At 47.4% G+C, this 15,820-nt stretch overlaps 1 protein-coding gene across 3 annotated transcripts in view; it reads left to right on the top strand.

Annotated features, from left to right (window-relative positions):
• Nucleotides 1-15,820, top strand: part of LOC126545442 (transcription elongation regulator 1) — a 354,732-nt gene that overhangs the window by 9,689 nt on the left and 329,223 nt on the right. The gene's annotated exons all lie outside the window — the stretch shown is intronic.

Here is a 15,820-nt window from a genome sequence, read left to right as displayed (position 1 = left end):
TTTGGTAACTTCTTTACTGTTGTAACTAGCAACTACCCAGTGCTCACTGTAGCATCTGGCAGGTTCAGGCAAGCTGCTCATTAGCGGAGCCTTCTTGAAGCTTCGTGCTTTTCTTGTCAGGCATGTTGACCATATCCTTTGTCAGGCGTCTTGATAAGAGTGCCCCAAATGGGTATCCAAATAGTTATAACAGGAAGATGGTGTTTAGCAGCAGTGGTCAAACCAGAGATGTCTCAGGCTGGACAAGGGGACTTGTCTTCCTCAGGGCAATGTTGATGTTGCCCCACACACAAGTCCTTGGCTCCAGCCTGAGACGTCTCTTGTTTGACCACCAATAAGAGGCTATAGTTTCTACAGGCACGAGTGTAATGCATTCTGTTCCTCGGCCTGTCATTCTGTGGTTACCAGGTGACCCACAGAAGGTTTTTATGATGACATTGTTTGCTGTGCTTGTCTATTTCATGTGGTAGTACCTGCTTTCAGTAATATAAGCATTGAAAACGTAAAGAAGTGCCTTTAAAGCAGGTCACACTATGCACTTAAATAAAATCTTGGTACTAACACAAACTGAAAAACGAGCTAAAAATTATTTCTTAACGGTGGTATTGCGTAGCACACGAATGTAGGGAAAACGACAGAGAAGAGTAAAGAGCACTTTATACTCTGCTCTGTTGTTTTTCCTACATTCACGCGCTACGCAGTACCGCCATTATGAACTATAACCAGCTCGCCCAAGCTTCAACCATAAAGAGTGAATAAAAGGTGACGCTTTAAACTTCTTGTTTTGTGTTTGGTTGTAAGGTGATGGCCTTAAGTACCACTCATATTATACACCTTTCTCAAGAAGGTGTGGCAGGGCTAGGCACACCAAAGAGGACTGTTAAGCTCGATTGGTAAATTTCTTTTCTTAAATGTCAGTCGTATCATGAATGAGCCAGAGAGAAGAATAAGTGGACAGCTAGTAAAAACAGTGAAAGCATAGTTGAAATTAACCATTATGTCTAAAGGGCCCCTGAAATGGTCTGGACAAATTTTGTAGACGCGTAGGGTACAGCTTAAGTAGAACATTCGCACCACAATTTAAGTGAAGCGTTACGTAATAATGGAGCTAAAAGCGATTACAAGTTACCCTCCTCCCTAGCCATGCTTTTCCTCCTCAACTCGTTCGCCGAGCGATCGGGGCTAAGCTCCGCCTTCACTGGGTCTGCGTCACGATGCGACGTCGCATCGTCCACTTCTGGTTGTTTTGGAGCCCACCCCAGCCCCCGTGAGACCTCTCCGCTAGCTGCTTGGCTGTTGACCCCAAGCGAGAGCTATCGAAGCAGCATGCGTTGCAAGCATTCCGTCGCAGCGCCGAACGTGTCTGGTATTCTGGTAACCACACACTAGCGGAATGTTTCGACAGAACGGTGGAAGCATAAACTGAAGCTGACGAAGGAACTTTAGCGTAGACGTATGTGAGCTGCCTGATCGGTCTCCACGGTACAGCCACCTGTTGGCGAAGAGCTTAACCAGCTAAAGAAAAAGCTAATATTGCTCTAACCGAGTGTAAAACAATTTAAACATTTACAAAAACAATGTGTTAACGATTACACTCCTGCAAAAAATTTACACCAGCAGCAAGGAATGCATTTTGTCACTGCTACTGTGTCTGGTTGAGCTCTATGCCACCAGGTGGATGCACCGTGCAGACCATTCACATTTGCGCTTCTGTTCATCCCATGAAACGACGTGCAAGAGTTCACGGCCAGGCCCTGTCCCCTTTGCGGTTGCGTTTACCTTAATACCGGGCTCGCGAAACGCTATTGCGTTCGTAATCTTCCGGTGTAAAGTGACCGCCGCAATCGCGCAAATCCTGGCGCCGATCGGATAGCGGCAGCCCGATGCGCTGCAGCCAGTCCGCTCGTCTACTGGCTTGCAGAGGGACACGATGTCGCAGCTTGACATATTGCCAGCCACTATGTTTGCCGTCCACAACGCAACAAAGACAGCCCAACACTGATGGCGGAGCTCTCGTCAAAGACGGAGCACGTTGTAACACAAGCAGACAACACTTGCTGTGTGCTGGAAGTGCTTAAGTGTAATGAAAAATTGTTCTTGTGCATTCTTTTTGTTACTTTCTTTCTATAGAAACAAATTAACTAACATTCCGACTATTACAAACATCATTTGTTCACCATAAAGTTGGAAAAATTATCGATCACGCGCCCTGGTCAGCCAATCGGATAGCTCGCCCCACTGACGTTATATGGGTATTCGCGTCATAGGGTAGGGGCGGCTTAAAATTCCGCCGCGCAGTGTGCTGCAATCGGCAGCAATGTGCATTTTTAAAACCTTATAATAAATTACACGCTTTACGCGGAGCACTTAGATGCGTCAATTAATGATCAGAAGGACCTACTCTAACAACTTGGTACGTTTGTATAAAATCGTCAAAATTGTTTCAGGGTCCCTTTAATTGAAATGGTAGAAATAATAAGGGAAATGAAAGTAGGTTTTCAAGGGCCCCTCATCACCAGGCCCCATTATGCCAACTTGGGAGCGTTTTACCAAAATAATTTTCCAAATCAGTTCATGTTGGACGAGCTAAAAGAAATCCTGTTACCATGCCACCAGGAGGCGAGGGTCAATGTAAAGAGACATTCTCTCCCTTTGCCTCGACTAGTGTCCACAAGTGTCGTTCCTTCCTTGTCTTCCCCCATACTGAAGCTGAGGAGCAGAGTCGAATCACATGACAAACCCCTCCTCCTCTTTCTTCTCTTCCTTTGTTGCCGCACAGAACATTTCCAGTGGTGGCATTGCGTCTTCTGCATTGGTTGATTAACCAGTCACGTGCCACATTAGGCATCTGCGAGTGTGGCCTTGGCTCGGATAACTTAAAGGGACCCTGAAATGATTTTGTACAAACGTACTGAGTCGTTAGGGTAGGCCCTTCTGATCATTAAGTGGCACATTTAAGCGCTCCGCATAAAGTACTTAATTATAAGGTTTTAAACATGTGCATCGCTACTGATCCCAGCGGCGGCTCCCCTGAGTTTTCAATCGCCTTGTCCCCTGCTAAATGGCGGGGGAGTGTGACGTCGTTCAGGTGAGCTCTTCGATTGGCTACCCACGTTGTGTCATTGATAATCTTTCCAAATTAATTTGTCTCTCTAAAAAAAGTAACAGAAAGAGAAAACATGACGACAATTTATCACTACACTCAAGCATTTCTGGCACACAGCAAGTGTCGTCCACTTGAATACACTTCTTGCCGACGTGAGCTGCCTGGTCAGTGTTGGTCTCGAGCATTCTTTTGAAAGCACCATGAATCGCCCTTTTTGTGTTGTGGGCTGCAAATTTAGCAATTGGTGACATGTCAAGCTGTGATATCTGTGTCCCTCTACAAGGCAACTGATGAGTGGAGTGGCTGTAGCGCATCAGGCTGTCGGTATCTGATTGGTGCAGCATCTGTGCGTTCGTGGCTATCACTTTACACTGGAGGATTACTACCACACTACCACATATCGAATAGCAAAGATCAGTTTCCATATTTACGCTTACCGGTGGTTATTGTCATCATCAAGGGTGGTGGTGAATTGTTGGCTTCCGTCGTCAATGTGGAGCTCAGGATTGTGAAAAAGTGTATTGCTGTATGGGTCCAAACCCATATCTTCCCTCAACCGGTGCAACTACTCAAGCTGTGGGTTCATTACGCAAACGGCTCGTAATGCACGCTGCTTGGACAGCTCTTGCTGAGGATTGACTGCCAGGTGGCTAGCAAAGAAATCGGAGGGGCTTCGCATGCTGGCTCCATGACACCAGTAGACGACATGCCGTCACCTCGTGACACAGAGTCGGTGAAGGCAGAACTTAGCTCGGCGAGTAAATTGAGGAAGAAAAGCATAGCTAGAGAGGAGGGTAACTTGCAGTTTCCCGTAGCTATATGAAACATTTCACTTAAAGGGCAACTCTGGCTTTTTTTGACCATGCAACGGTAAGTAAATTTTTTGGTTCCCGAGAACACCCCCACCCCTGTCACGCGTCTGATAGAATTTTTTCGCAAATACGAAAATAATTTATATGAGCAAAAAAGCGCAAATACGAAACTGAAACTGAACAAGCAGCCTAGTGAACCTCTTTGTGTGATGTCACGAGAGGCACATAGTGGGAAAGGCGCGCAAGACATGCCGGTCTCGCTCGCGGGGCGAACGAAATTGGCAAAGAGCAGATGCTCAGCTGATTCGTGAGCGTACCTGACCTTCGGGTCACAATGTCAGCTGCATCTTCGGATTTGTCAAACAATGACAGTTATGATTCCGAAGAATTCAATAGACAAATTGGGATTTGACCTGCTACCACGAGAGCCAGCACCTATGCACAACATATCGCGCTGCAACATGAAGACCAAGGGTAGTCCTAACAACTGATATTATAGATGCTACTTGCTATTTTACGTGTTTTACCCTTTCTCGGGGAAGCACTTTGCATGCTCACTGTAAGATGTGAAGCATGACTTTCTGCATTTGTGTCCCGCAACAATGCCGCAGACAGTCCAAAGCACCGACCTGTGCATTTGTTTACATCGGCAGGTACAGCGACTGCTCGTCGTTCGCTTGAGATATAATGCTAGCCGCTCATCAGTGACATCAATTAATGTCATAACACAGCAAAACGCGCAGATTTTGTGCCTTTAAGCACCTCTGCATCACAATGTGTTCCATTGATATGAGCAACCATGCACATCCGAAGACAGCGAATGGGACACCGTAGTGTGGGAGCATTGTTATGCTGTCTACTTATCATTGTTCATATTTTTTTCATGCACACAATTAGTGTGTTCCATGAAGTAGACATAGATTAGGACATTGCATGTATGATCAGTCATTTAGAGAACACGCAGTTTTCTCGCGGAAACACCGATGCCGGTATTGACACCATTGGCAGCTGAACGAGGTGGTTGTTCGCGCTGCTGTATTGAAGGGTCCTCCGCTTGCTGCCTATTTGGTATAGGAGGCAAACAGTGGACCTCAAAAGCTACATAATGAGTCAACATAACATTACATGAAAATACACCAATGTACGTAGTCTTGTTTAATTTAAGGAAGTGCCGGTAAGTGCTAAGTGCGACTGGCCACTTTCAAGAACGGCAACGTAAAGATGTTAATAGTGCGCTGTGTCATCGCTTATAGCTTTTTGTGTGTGCACTGTACGAAATGAGCAATGGTTTATTTCAAATCCGTATGGTCAAACCTGAACTACAGAAGCAGTTTTCTTCATCCTAATGGCTTACTTAGCTTCAGGTCAGTCGCTCAGATCCGCTAGCAGTAGATCCATAAATTCAGCGACTCTGAAACGCTTAAACTCGGCTGAACGAGATCGCCATCGGCTCAAACTGTGTACGGATGGTGAGGGCTGAAGTTTGTGCAGCTAACAACGCAACACTACTTGCCTTATATCTGGCCTGTCCACACAACGTAACGTTTTGCGACAACAACTTCTCAAACCAAATACTAGCTCACTCCTCGGCCCTGTCCCTGCCATTAATTCGCAGCATTCTCTGCGTATACCTCCTTTTTTGGCATAACGCAATGTGACCAGTAGCTGAGGACAGGGTTCGTGCGGGTCCTTGAAACCCTTGAAAACCCTTGAATTTCAAAAGATCGTTTTCAAGGCCTTGAAAGTCCTGGAATTTCCGGAGATCCTTGAAAATCCTTGAATTTCCTGAATTTTTATTTTTAATAAACTTCCAGTGATTGTATTCGAACAAATTTCAACCCTCCTGAATTCCCGCTGCGATTTTGTTTAAAAAAATGGGAATTCTCAGGCATTTTGAATGGTCTGGTAAAACTCAGGGAATTTGTGCTTCAATCAGGGAAAATTGGCTGTCATTTTATTGAAAAGGAACGAAAGTCGCGACCTACTGCTGGCTCGAGTAAAAGCGAGGACTCGTTACGAATTGTCTTTGACTCCGTGTCGTTGACTGGAGGAGTTGCCTTGTACAGTCAACAACCGATTTTCCGGATGCCCGATTTTTGTGGAATGCCCGATAGCGCTGACGGCTTTGAGGATCCACCACGCGTCCCATAGAGTCGATGTATAAGAACGTCTGTAATTTCAGACGCAAGAACCCTTCGCTGTCTGATTTTTCTGAGTTTTTGCCGCAACTGCAGGTCCCAAATGGCATAAATCAAAGCCATCACCACCGTTTTGATTATCTCGCCGCCTCAAATTAACCAGCGCCCTCGCACGCCAATTCGCTGGCAGCCGTAGCTACCACCGCGGCAACACTAGGCTTCGCTGCTTCGACGTTCGCTATTAAGGTTCTTGCCGTTCGGTGCCGTGTTTTTCATTGAAAGAATTCGCTGCTGTCAGTAATCGCACCAACTCCGCATCTGTAATCCTGGTGTATGGCTTCGAAGCTTAGAAAGCATGGCGCGTTGCATAATGCGGGTTCCCGAAAGGCAGCTGCGCCTCTGCACAGCAATGTTACGCGGTGAAGCCTACGTGAAGTATTGCAGTGAAGCTTAACAAGCGTGGGAAGGGGCAATTGTCACAGGACACAGTACGTCTTCCATAATTATACACACATGTATAATTATGGCCCTGTGTGTGGTCCTTGAAAGTCCACACACAGGACCTTGAAAGTCCTTAAAAACTCTTGAATTTTTGTCATATACACCAGCATGAACCCTGTGAGGAGCAGGCAAGGCAGGTGTTTAGAGCGAATGAACGAAATTCATTTGTAAAAAATATGTGCAACTCCTAAGCCTGATGTCTTCAAATAATTAGGTAAGCATGCAGAACACACTCAGCAAATTTTATTTAAATTTGTTGACCGCGAAAAAGTGCTGGAGCTGCCCTTTAAATTGTGGTGTGAATGTTTTACTGTAGCTGTATCCGATGCACCTACAAAATTTGTCTGAACCGTTTCAGGGACCCTTTAAAACTATTCCAATCTGTTTTTATTCCAAATCTGCCAAACCCTCCATGATTGATCAAACTAGTTTGGGCCTAGCCCATATTGCTACCTTCTACAGCTATCGTGTTTGACTGTTCAATTCTGTGGAACACCACAAGGTGGAGGATATGGGTGGGCTCTGACCGTTCTGCCCTTTCACGGAGGGCTAATGGCGGATTTGGAATGACAGACTGTGATTGGGACTGAGACAGAAAATTGACCGAAATTGCGCCATGCTGTGCCAGAATGGCTTCAGCATGTGTACTCTTGCAGGCGCAGCGAACAGCGAGTTGATTCGTTTTAGGAAAAAGAGTGCTGCCGTTCACATTTGAATCTGCACACCCCGTGACGGCACTTCCAGCACAGTTTCTCGTAATTCTCGCGCTTATAACACTGGACTTTTCAGCCCTTCCGGCAAGTGGCTGGCACGTGCGTGGCCACTCCGGCTGTATTTAGAGTGTTTTAGAATACGGTTGAGTGGGCCGAGCGGTGCGGTGCTCCCTAGCTGAGGCACATGAACTGAAAAAAGTAGGCTGAGGGTGCTTCGAACGAACTAGATATTAGGGAGGTGCGCACTGCAGCGGGTTCAACGGGCAAAGGCATCTCTGTTCCTAGGGCCTGTATAACTTAAAACTATTCCAATCTGTTTTTATACCTGTATGGGCGAGGCCTGATCAATTTTGACCTATCACGAAGGGCTAATGGCGGATCTAGAATGAAAACAGATCGGAATGGTTTTACCTTATGACAAAGTTAAGCATTAGGTGCTTGCAATTGGAATCGCCCTGGTCTATTATGTAAAATTGCTTTAAAAAAGATATACTACTATCAATTGCGACAGCAAATTAGCAGACAGCTATACGAAATGGGGATAGTAGTTTTATCAGTCCTATAAACTTGTAATTGTTCGCTAACTCACTGAATTAACAAGCATGGTGTCGCACGTGCACAAGCAAACGTGAACACGTCTCACTCGATCACCACGCGCACTCGCTGTCAAAACGCTGGAGTGAGGAACTGCAGCAGCAGTAGTGGGCGAATTGACTTTTGTGCTGCTTCTCGCTTAAACACGAACTAAACGGCGAAAACAGCTCGCACGAAGCTATTGCCACACGGCGCATGTACTCTGTCCCCATCGCAGATCGCTTTCAAGATGGGCCGCGCCTTATGCAACCGCCGCCGGTGTAGACCCCCCCTGGTGCCTTGCGCACGACGGAAGATGGCACGCTTTGTGCTTGCTTTCCTCCCTTGCTCGCGCTAGATGGAGCCGCCATCATCGGCTCACCCTCACATGCTTTGACTCGCACATGCAGCTTACGGTGACAATGTTATCACCTTTGGCCTTTACACGGAACATCACGGCGATGCTGATGGCCCCGGGATAAATGCGCCTGGAGTGTCCATATAATATGCCTTTTGCGATGCATTTCGGCGCCGTCGTGCGGTGGCCACGAGAAACAATTTGGCAGGCGCCGCTGCGTGCTGCGACAGCCGCCCCAAGCGAGACTCGCAACCAAACAAGCAACGTGTGAGACAAGACCGAAACAATGTGTATGCGCTGTCATATTTTGTCAGCGTCTGCTAGCCATGGAGCCCGCTGGTGAATGCTTTGTACCGGGAGGTTTCTTGCGTGACAAATGGCTGAACGAGCTTCGTCAACGCTTTACAAGCTCCTCCTTGACCTGAAACCATTGCGCCTGGGGCATAAGGTGAATAAGTAATAAAACAGCATGAGTACGCATAAAAACGCATGACTCGAATAGGTCATGAGGTGTAGTTCTTAAGGCAAATATCACGTTTCACCACTGCATGTCTTGCTTTATTGTGTGCCATGGTTCTAGGCGTACGTATATACACAGGCAGTGGGGAGGCCAACAGAAGGCCGATTTGCACGCATTATTTACCCACATAAAGTGTGTGTACATCTACAAGGATGCCAAAAATTGATCAGAATGCCCAAAATCGGTGATACCTCCTGTTTGTGGGGCGCCTGTCTTCCTTTTAGAAAGCGCCACGGTACGAACATAGCAGTCGACTGCATCCTTTTTTTGAGCTGGTCCGTGCACACAGACAGTGTCGGTATGAAGTCCAGATGTCTGGGCGACAGTGAAGGAGCCCCTGAAATGTCAGTTAAACAATAAGACACGCCACTCGACTCCAGAAGACGCTGCACAGGAAAATGAGCCTTAGTACTTACCATACTGCATCCTGATTCGCTAAACGAACATAAAAGCCTTCTGCAAGTAAATATTACTTAGTGCCGACAAGAATGAAGAAACGGCAACTAGGAACGATTGCTAACTAGCACTATCTGCTACTCTCACAGTGCACGCTGTTTCCCACATCAGCCCGGCAGTGCAGGTGAGCTTGGCTTTGACAGATAACTACGCTGACATCATGAACATTCGCTGAGCGTTTCTAAAGCTGCAAGTGTGCACGGTGTGAAGTTGTGAAATGACGTCGTTCTAGCGGTGGACGCACAAAGACGATAGCAAAAAAAAAAAAAGAAAGAAAGAAAAAACCACTTCGCGTTTCATTCAACCAGGTCGCACGAGCTCGGAAATTGTTTCGCTAGCTCAAACATACATTTGCGTCTTTGTCAAGATTATTCGTATGAGTCAGTAATGACAAAAAACAGAGAGGTAAACTGCATATGCCAATACATACCTGTTACAAAGTGCTTCCCGCACAGTCTAGGTGTTGCTGATGGCTGCCATGTATGCCCTTGGGCATCTTGCCTCATCATAGCCCTAATCCAGGCTTCATGGTGCTGTCGATCGTGTTTTATCGACAGAAATTGGAAAATCCGCATTGCCCTGCTGGGATGGTTACGGGAGGTGCAGCCATAAATGACACACGACTTTGGCATCGCGCCAAATTTCGATGGCAATAATATTCAAAAGGTGTTCCGTGCACGCTGTAGCGAGAATGGCGAGGCTGACAAGTGAGTGAAAAAACTTAATTGGAGGTCCGGCGAGGACGCGAACTCGTCGTGCACGCGGCTAGTCCCACATCAAGACTGGTAGGTCTAGCCCACCGGCCTGGTCACGAGCACGCCGGACAGCCAGGATTTGCTTGTCTGGAGCGTGGCTACACAGAAGCGAGTCCCACTCCTCCTTGCTGTGAACTTGGAGTATCTCGACCTGCACTCCCAGAGCATGTGTGCTAGAGTGGAGGTCTGCCTGCAGGACGGGCAGCCATTGGCGCGATATACGTGGGTATAAACTACTTCGTGTAGAACGGCAAGACACAGATACCTGCGGTCTGTAAGAGTCTAAGAGAAATGGCTGGAGCGCTATTCCACTGCCACGGCCTGACTCCACTCACTCGGAGGGGAGAGTCGAGTCCGGCTGTGCGCCTGCCAAATTGCTTCGGTCCTCAGCCTATAGGGCGCTGCGCAGTTCGCCGTTGCAGAAGGCGGATTGCTATTGAAATAATAAACTACAGTAGGTCATAACTCTGTCTTCACCGTACGTCTGTTGGTGAAGCGCATTTCCAGGCACTTAACCCACATTATCGAGACAGTAAAGATAAAATGTCTTGGGCTAATTTTCGAAATTTCAGGCTCACTATTGCAGAATGCATGTTTTTGCTATTGCTATCACTAATTAATGGAATGGAATGGAAAAACTTTATGGCTCTATATCTCAGAGAGATTGGCGGTGGGCTGGTGTCTTCATGTCTCGAGTCCCGGCCGCTCCGCAAGGTCGGTGCCCCTATTCCAGGGCACCGCTGAGTCTTGCTGCCTCGCAGGCGTGCTGCACAATTGCCCGTTGGGCTGCGAGCTCGCTGCTGGTGAGCAGACCCTCCCATTGTTCCGCACTTGGGTTATTTACTTTATGGAATGCGAAATTACGCTTGCATTTCCACGTGATATGGTATAACGTAGGGGTTGCCCCGCACCACGAACATGTATCCCTGTACTGGGTAGGGAACATTTTGTGTAGCGTGTGCAGGTTGAAGAACGTACCTGCTTGCAGTCTTCGCCAGCTGACTGCCTTGTGTTGTGTGAGCGATGTGTGGGGTGGGGGGTATTTGAGTCTCCTTCCTCTGTAGTGGTTAAGTATTTCTGCATACGTTGGCTCCACCGTTAAGGGGGCCTCTAGGGTTTCCGACTGCCCTGCTCGGTGCGTGAGTTCGCGAACTAGGCTGTCGACCCTTGAGTTGCCCTCTATCTATCCCGGTGTGTGCCGGTATCCAGAAGTTCCTATGTTTTATGTTTGTGTTAGGAGGCTCTGTTTCGAGGAGGATTCTCATTGCTTCCTTACTAGATAGTTTTAGAATTCAGGGCCCAAGCGGCTTGGGGACCTAAGAAGATTGCGCGCCACAAGTGCGCATGCGCAGAACCCAAGCGAGTCTTGGGTTCTTGCGTTCGTGTTAACCCAAGACCCAAGAATCGAAAACTAGTGTGGGCCCCCAAGCCGTCTTGGGCCGCCCTCGCGGGTGACAGTGATGGCGTACAGCAGATGGTCGCAGAGCAAACTTTATTTACTTCGACTGATTTTCGCCATTTCACGCGGGTGAACTCGCAGTTTTTTCGCAGCGCGTCACAAGAAAACACCAACTAAGAGCACTTGGCTTCGATTGGCTTTGCTTGACTTAGAATCGCACACTTAATTCGTAATGCTAACCGGTACTAACACAGTTTCTTACATTTTATTGTTCGTTCTTTTTGCTCAAAAATGCATTCTGTTTGTTTTCACTTGTAAGAAAAGAGGTTCATTTTTTTTTCTTTCAAGCACCTTTCTATTTTCCACACTGCAGCGCCCCGAGCGCTCAACCCAATGCTGTCTGCGTTCGACCCAATCCTCAAACTCTGCTGCTCATCTAAACCCAAGAGCAACCGACGCAACGCGGCTTGGGGACCCAGAGCCTTGCGCCCCCAATTCTAAAACTCTACTAACTCTGCCTTGTATGTAGTTCCTGCATGTTGCTTTGGAGTCTGTTAGAATTATCAGAGATTTGTTCCTGCGGTAACCTTCAGCCGCTGCTCTTCCCCCTCCGTTACCGTGCAGTTTCTCAGGGTCGCGCAGCTAATTGGCTCTCCTGTGTGGTTTACCACTGCTGCCGCATCTCTAAACATTCTAGTGTTGCGGTCCCATGGGTATACGGCCGCGTCTGTGTGTACTGTGTTTTCTAGTGTGGCTAGGTTTCGTTCCACGTTATCTGCTCGGGCCTGCCTTCTGGCGGCGTGGAGATTCGTGTCCATGTTTCTCTGTAGGGGGCTAATCTCCAGTGTCTGGCTAACGCCGTCTGGGATCCTAGCTGCCCGATTCTCTATTCCGTCTGTGTTATGCCCTATTCTTTTTAGGAGCTTGCGGCCGGTGGCAGTCTGCTGGAGCCTGGCGATCTGTGCATTGAGCTGCGCTTCCGCGAGTTCTTCCAAGGTGTTGCTTAGGCCCATCTGTAACTGTTTATCGTTGGCCGTGTTTCTTGGCAGACGTAACGCCGTCTTATACGCTTTCCTTAGTAGCGTTTCCGTCTGTTCTTTTTCGTGCTTGGTCATGTGGTACGGGAGCGAGTACGTGACTCTGCTGACCACCAGGCTTCTGACCAGCTTGATTGTGTCTCCTTCTCTCATTCCGCTTCTTTGAGATACCCTCGTTATCATTCGGCTTACTTGTTCTGTCGATTTTTTGAGTAAGCTTATTGTGTGGCTGCATTTCTTGCTTCCTTGAATCCACATGCCTAGGATGCGTATCATGCTCCTTTCAGGTATGTTTTGTCCCTCTAGTTTTACTATTAGTTCTTCCTTGGGGGGGGTTTCTTCACACTCTCAGGATTTCTGATTTTTCGGTGGAGCACGCCAGGCCCCTTTCTCTGACATATTCTTCCATGCACTTGGCCGCTTCCTGCAGTTTTTCTTGCTTCTGTCCTAGGGAGCCTCGATTGACCCAGACCATGATGTCGTCAGCATATATTGCATGCTGGATGCCATCAATCTTTCTGAGTCTTCGAGCCAGTCCGATCATTGCGATGTTGAAGAGTATTGGTGAGATCACGGAGCCCTGCGGCGAGCCTTTGCGTGGGGTGGTAAAGACATCACTTCGCAGATCCCCCAATCTTACCGTTGCCGTGCGTGTGGTCGGTAAAGCCCTCACGTAGTCGTGGATTCTCTTGCCGCAGTTGGTGTTGTTCAGTCCTTCCATGATGGCTTCATGGCTAATGTTGTCGAAGGCCCCTTTGATATCTAGGGCCATGATAACGTTTTCGCCTGCTCTGGGTGACGTGTTTATGATTTCTTTTATCTGTAGCAGGACGTCTTGTGTTGACAGGTTCGCCTGGAAGCCAAACATGCTGTGCGGGTATAGCTCCTTGTCCTCCAGGTGGTGTTGGATTCTTCTGGTGACTATTCTTTCGTAGAGTTTGCCGAGGCACGAGGTGAGGGAGATGGGCCTCAGGTTTTCAATCTGAAGCTTTTTGCCGGGTTTAGGTATCATCACCACGACAGCGTGCTTCCACTCCTTCGGTATCGTGCCCTCTGCCCACAGTGTGTTGAGGTATGCTGTGAACTGATCTATCGCCTCGTCGCTGAGGTTGCGTATTAGTGAGTTTCTGATCTTGTCGGTGCCTGCGGCTGGGTTTTTGGTGGACCGGCGGCTACTCGGGCTATGGGAGGCTAGACGCGGGCTCACAAAACGCTGGAAAAGACAGAAGCTAAACAGGAAACTCAAGAAGAAGATAGCAGAGATCACAAAGAAGGCAGAAGAGTCCACAACACAGCTGGCCAGGCAAGGGTGGCAGCAGTTCTGCAGCTCACTGAACAGCACGCTCAGCACAGCCAAGACGTGGTGCATATTAAAAGCCCTCCTGAACCCAACTAAAACGAAAACAGAAAGCGGCAAAGCAATCCAAAAACTGCTCCACCAGCATGAAGGCTCCAACGAGGAACTACTGGAGGCAGTGCGTGTAAAATGCTACGGCAAAGACAATCCCAAAGGCTACGACGGGGAGTATCTGGGGACAGAGAACCCCGACATGGACAGACCGATTACAAGAGAGGAAATTTACGTGGCAATTAGAGCGACAACCAAAAACACAGCCACGGGCACCGAAAAGATCACTAATTAAAAATCTACAGGCATATTACCAAAATTTGCATGCACTAGATGGTTTCATTATCGAAGTAATATGCTTCAAAATTCAGCTTAGAACAGTTGTAGTACAGTGCTCTTGATGGCTTATTCTGTTTCGTCGTGGTTTCAAAGTGCACTGCCATATTCCATTATCCCACCAAAATTCATATTGGCCTGCTTTAAACTGCTTCAAAATGAAATATTCCGTCGGCTACGTGAGGCAGCCGCTTTCTCTCTGTGCGCGAGGGGGAGCACAGCGTCCTGGCGTGCGCCGGCTTTCAAACACATGAAAACTTTACACTTGCACTGCATTATGGTAGCTGCATGTTGGCTGTTTCACAACACACGTGCGAATAGAAAATTAATGGCGGTTTGCGACCAAACCTGCGTCAAGGGTGGGAGATGAACATGTACCTTCCGTTCAGCGTGCTAACACGAAGGAGCTAGCAATAAATCAAAATCGAGGTTTGGACGAGTTCGTGTATTCATAAGGTCTTCCAAGAACAGTTACCATCCGTCCGCCCGCACCCGTCCCACCTTTGTGCGTTTGTTGCCCCGACCTTTTCGCGTTGCGTTTAGAAAGCCTGCTAGCAGAAAGTCGTACTCTCACTCATTCACGCCTTATTGATAAACTCTGGTAGCAATCGTCGTCACGGAAGTGGTTAGAGCACAGCACTGTTGTTCTTGAGCGCTTGAAATTCTTTCAATTCACAGCAGCCTCCCACTTAGCTGCAAGCTTCTTGTCTTGTGGGGAGTAATCGAACATGGTCACGGCCGCTGGTGTTCATGCAACTGTAGGCTGCACAGAACGCCGGCATGATCGGCCCACCACTTCAATTGATGCTGCGCACGTCAACTACCACTCTACATACACACAAACAAAGGAATGCAGGCTCAAGCAAGGCAGATTATGACTGCACGCACGCAGAAACAAGCGCGGTCAGGCACAGTCGCGGAGACTGCGAAGGAGCGGAACACCAGTGCTGACGTCACTACTGCGCGGTTTCCGGTCTCCGCTCGCATCGTCAGCGTCAGCAGCAGCGCGCGGAGCTCGACAGGGGGGCAGAGCGACACCGCAATTTTAACCGGGGATTACGTCGTTCCTAAGTGAAATATCACGCCCACATTTTACGTGCATGGTTTATAAGGTTCCCGCATCCGTATATGAGCGTCTTATTGAATTCGACAGACTTTTCAGCTTCCCTTTAAAAGGAAGCTTTAGCTCGGGTGCTCAAGCTAAATACATGTAGAAGGAGAAGTCGTTTTTGTCGACAACCACTGCACCAAACTTGACAAGGTTTGTTGCATTTAAAAGAAAAACCTTAATTTTAGTGACTGTTTCGAATTTTTCATTTAGGTTGTCAATTCTTTATTAAAAATTGGCAAAAATCGAACGTTTTCAGAAAACAAAACTATCAAGTTTAAAACTCTGTAACTCAACAAAGAAAAACGATATCATAATTCTTTGAATTGCATTGAACAGTACATCTGCATCGGACGAAATTGATGTGTTACACATGAATCTCACAAAATTTAGTATCGTGGAAATACGGCTTTTGCAGAACCCTTGTACACAATGTAACCAATTCATGTTAGATACAAATTGATGCTCCAAATTTGTCCGATTTCACTGTTATAGTAGATGCCGTTTACAGTCTTGAAGCAGAGCTATTAATTTGTAAACGTCGTGCTTCTATTTTTTTCGAACTTTCAATTTTTTCAAAATATTTTAAACAAAATTCAGGCCCTAAATCGAAATTCCACTTCCAAGAGACACTAGAATTCAACTTTCTCTCAAATGCAA

Source organism: Dermacentor andersoni, chromosome 1, assembly GCF_023375885.2.
Source record: "Dermacentor andersoni chromosome 1, qqDerAnde1_hic_scaffold, whole genome shotgun sequence".
NCBI lineage: Eukaryota > Metazoa > Arthropoda > Arachnida > Ixodida > Ixodidae > Dermacentor > Dermacentor andersoni.
This window is presented reverse-complemented; position numbering and strand designations above follow the sequence as displayed.